Source organism: Ambystoma mexicanum, chromosome 6p (genome assembly GCF_040938575.1).
Source record: "Ambystoma mexicanum isolate Mex_15411 chromosome 6p, UKY_AmexF1_1, whole genome shotgun sequence".
Classification (NCBI taxonomy): Eukaryota; Metazoa; Chordata; class Amphibia; order Caudata; family Ambystomatidae; genus Ambystoma; species Ambystoma mexicanum.
The window spans coordinates 168,137,454-168,142,072 of NC_090935.1; the positions used below are offsets into that span (position 1 = coordinate 168,137,454).

The 4,619-nt window shown below is 42.1% G+C and overlaps 1 non-coding gene across 1 annotated transcript; it reads left to right on the plus strand.

Moving 5' to 3' along the window:
- Positions 1-3,717: 3,717 nt before the first annotated feature.
- Positions 3,718-3,913, plus strand: LOC138512810 (U2 spliceosomal RNA). The gene has a single exon (XR_011281528.1). It is a non-coding gene; the product is annotated as a U2 spliceosomal RNA (small nuclear RNA).
- The last annotated feature ends 706 nt before the right edge of the window (positions 3,914-4,619 follow it).

A 4,619-nucleotide genomic window follows, 5' to 3' on the forward strand; every position in this document is an offset into this window, starting at 1 on the left:
TGGGCAAGATCCTGTCTCACCCTGCTATCAGAAGTGGGTGTTACAGTTGAGACTCTATGCCGTAATCCTCCATACGTGAAAAATAATTTTGTGGACACACGACTGGAGTATTCAGGAAAGGGCAATATCAAACTCCAAGACCCATTCTCTCTCAAAAACACTAACTGCCTCCCTCACTGTGACCCCCACCTTACTTGACAGCATTTTTGAATCCTAAGCACAGAGACTTGCTTTTGAGATTTCGATTGAACATGCTACAAAACAGAACTACAGTATGTAGATATGGAATAGGTATTAACAATACAAAGTGTAGACTATGAGATGGAGAAGTGGAGTCCTTGCAACATTTAACTCTGTTCTGCCCGGAACTACGACAATTGATAAGTGCATATTTGGATGATCACCTGTTCCCGAAATTTGAATTGGATGCTGAGGCATGGTGGGAGGCACTATACATGGGTGGAAATGACAGGTGAACTAGTAACATTTTTGCAAATTATTTTTACATTTTTAAAACATTGTCAGAAATATAGGCTATGGAGGATGATTGTGAAGTGACTGGCAAAAAGTTTGTAATTAACTTAACAATAAAAAAAAGGAAATTGACCATGATATTTTTTCTAAAACATAATTCCATAAGCATGTTTATTACCTCATGACCAAAAAAGTTATTCAGATTAATCAGAAGCACTGCTCTGGGTAATTTTAACCTGTCTGCACCATTGCAAAAGGAGTCCAGCCGTATGCAATGGGAGAACCCCTTCCCGAACTGCTAAGCCAGGTCCTCTCTGCATGGAAACACAAGCAACAGCAGACATGTTTCTGCCTTATCCCATTCTCAATGTATTCCAATATCTGGCTTATTGTTTTTTTGAACACATGCCTATTCTCTTTAATACATGCATGCCAAACACATTAACTCATCACTGTCCCAGAGTACAATTTGATGATGCCGTTCATGATACAATCGCTGATCGCATCAAGAATAGAAAAAAAAGCTTTCAGCCATTATGCATGGCAAATGCTGTGCTAAACAAAACACATCACATATTTTAGTTAAAAAAGTGCACTGCATTTGCATTCTACAGGCATAAATGAGTAAGAGATTTGGAAATGGAAAGAGACAGTCCAGTATTAAACGTTTTGAATTTGCAGTCAGCAAGTTTATTAAGTCCCTTGTTTATGTTGTCGAGGGTCATAATCCATTATTGCTCCTTTTGTGATAATGCATTCTTTTTGTCTCGGTCTCTTCTATTCACCCTAATATTTATATCATAGATCATTTCATGTCTAAACTGATAGGGTCCTCCCCTAATGGCCCACTAATCTAGCTGTCTGAATGTGCGATCTCTGTTCACAATTAAGGTACTGATTTCCATAGTGGTCATTTCTACAGAAAATATCAGGTACACTAAATGGCATAGAAAGCCTACCTAGACTAATGTAATTACAAGTCTATTGGCCAGCCTTTAATTGATGAACTGAACAGTTTGACCATTTGAGATGGGGGGGTAGGCAACAAAATGACAGCATCTGAAGTAGCTTCATGTTTGGGGAAAACACAATACTTCCTCCCCTTTACCATCATCAGCTGTTTCTCGATATGGTGTCATCCTGTACATGCACCAAAATGTTAAACAGCACATTGAGTGTTTTATCCAGGGACAACATTGGAGGGTGACTAGGTGTAGCGGCTGCTACCCCCTGCGATCTCCCTTTGCAGCCTCTATCTTATTTCTGCAACTCCAACCTAATTTGAAAAGACAGACAAACAGACGCAACATCAATTTTTTCAATATAGGTGATTTCCTGGGCTTCACCGCGGTGGTGGGAGCCACTGGGTCTGGTGCTTTCAAGAGTTGTGTAACTTTTCAGTTGCTTAGCAACCACAGAAAGTTACAGAGCTCTTGAAGGTACAGGGTTGGGGAAAACATGTTCCCATGACACCTCGGAGTCATCAGAAAACGTGTCTTCCCTGTGATGGGTCAGGAGCCTTTATTATCAGCATTTGTAGATCACTTGGGGGCACAGTACCACCATGGGATGTGTGTTTTCTGGCAGAAGCCATCCTGTGCCCTGGCTGCACACCCACTTCAACGCGCGATACAGCATTTTCAACATCAGCAGGTCTTTAGTCAGTACACCAGCCTTTTTTACTTCTTTGTACTTCAGATAAACCATATGCCAATATGACAGCAGGGCTGTTCGATGCTATTTCGAGCAGTAGAGCTTCATTTATGCAATGATTCCATCGTGAACACTGTCCCATGTAGAAACCCAGGTGTGATGTTGCATTGGTGACCTACCACTACAGACTATTTCATGTTTGAGACAAAATTCTCCATAGTGTTGTGTCCAGAGTCCAGGCACACCCTTGCTGAGGTCACCCAGCCGACACAAGTGAATGCAGGGATCACCCTGCGAGACCGTGAGCACCCAGTCGGATCGTGTCCTAAGGCCACCAGGTCAGTGGGTCAAGAGTTGCCCAGCAAGGGCTCCTGGACAAACACACAGAGTCTGCTGATGATGAACAGCCAGTGACAGTGTTGCCCATCAGGGCCACGGTCATGGTGGAGGGCCATGCAGGCAGGATCCCTGCCTGCTATGCAGCACCAGCTTTGCGCTGCAGAAGAACCACACAGCAGGAGTCCGCTGGGGTTCCTTTTATTGCCTGAGTCACGTGGTCACAGCATGTGACATTAGCACGAGCCATGGAAGGGACCATTATCCCAAAAGGGGTGGCACACCACACCTATCACCACTGTTTAAGTAGTATTGTCCGTGTGTGACATGACATATTGTTTTAATTACAGCTTGCTTTAGCCTTTTTTGCTCGCCGGTTTGGTTTTCTTTTTACCCGGCAACAGCAGTCCTAGTGCGACAAATTGTTTTCCACAACAGCATGCTTTTAGTCATTTTGCACAACCCTTTTGTATTTGGGACATGCAAGATGTCAGCCTCACAGATGGGTCTTTCTATGTTCCTTCCAGCAGCGGAACCTCACGTATATAATTTGCCTAATGTGAATGCTGTCCACTGTAGTAGTTCACACACTATTTTGTATGGGTTTCCCATTACAATGGATTATCAAAGGTTGGCATCACATTAGCGACCCCTCATCCCTACCCCACTCAGGGATTTGGTTACAATTGGGGGGCTCCACCTGCAAAGTGCAGCTGGACAGCCACGCACACACTAGCAAATACACCCAGTGACTGCATTGGTATGTGCTCGAGCCCAGGGTATGGACAGGGTGGTCCGGGTCTGAGAGTAGCACCGCTCGCAGGACTGAGGTGTAGCCCCAGGAATGAAATAACCAGTGACCCCCACACACACACCCCGACACCCCATCGAAACTTCCCAGGAGCATCATACATGTCAGTATGTGGGAACACACAAGAGAACACACTGTGGAAGACAGGGATAGTTTCAGGGATCTAACGACTTGATGTGCATAATGCAAGTATGTATAGGTTACATGCTTTTACAGAAGTACTTCATTTTTGGAGTTGCACTTACATAATGAAGGATTCTACATATGTGGCTACTTTTTGATACGACTGCATTTTTGCAAGTTTATGTGCATTTTCCAAAATAAAGATAATTATCCGACTGTCTGATTGATACAATGAAAGCACAGTTCATCAAGCTGACAGGTTGAGTTGGTCTGTGCAAATATCCTCCAGCTAGATTTTTGTTTGAACATTTTGAAAAATAATCGGTTCTCAACGCTTTTGCTAAGATCAAGTGTAGTATCTGTTCTTATCAGTTTCATATATGATATGTCCTCTATCTGGGGTTCATATATTACATAGATTTTTGGAACAGGGAGATGTAAAAAAAATCATTTTGAAAAATGTAAGATTTCCAAATATGAAAAACAAAGCAGACAAGACAAAAGCGTGCACACACACCACACACACACGCCAACTGCATACACCGATGTGTGTTTCACACACGTTACCCCAGGTTTGATCAAAGCATGTAGACGATTGTTGAAACTAAAAAAAAAGAAAAGTAAATTCTCTCTGGGTGAGAATTTCTTCAATATATTTTTCAATCGAAATTATTTTGTATTTTATTATTTCCAGACTAGTGAAATTACTTCTATGGCAATCATTGTTAGCTTCACTGAAAATGATGTCTTAAATGTGCACAGGACAGACATAAAAAGGTCAACTCCTCCGACTGAGATTAGATCCAAGGGAACTGTTTCAGTAACACTAAATCCACCCTACTGAATATCAATAGCACATGGCACACTAACGTGATGTACATTTTTGAACCCACCTCCATTTAGCAAAACCACTGGAAAATGACATCTTTAACACTGCCTTTGAATAGCTCATGAAGGAGCCGAGTGATAGTGCCCATGAGCCTTTGTTTGCATTTTACAAAGCTTCAGATCATCTGGTAATAATGTCAGATTGCAAATCCAGCTGGATTAAGTCACTTCTTTATCTGAAAAGTTGGTTAGTTCCCCCTTTCCGTTTACACATTTGCAATTGACATTCGCGCTTGCCATAGGAGAATTATATGCAGAACAGGTATGTTGTTTTTAAAAAAAAAATGGAAACTTTTAAACAATGCAGGCCCTACAGAGAGGGTCAAGGAGCAGC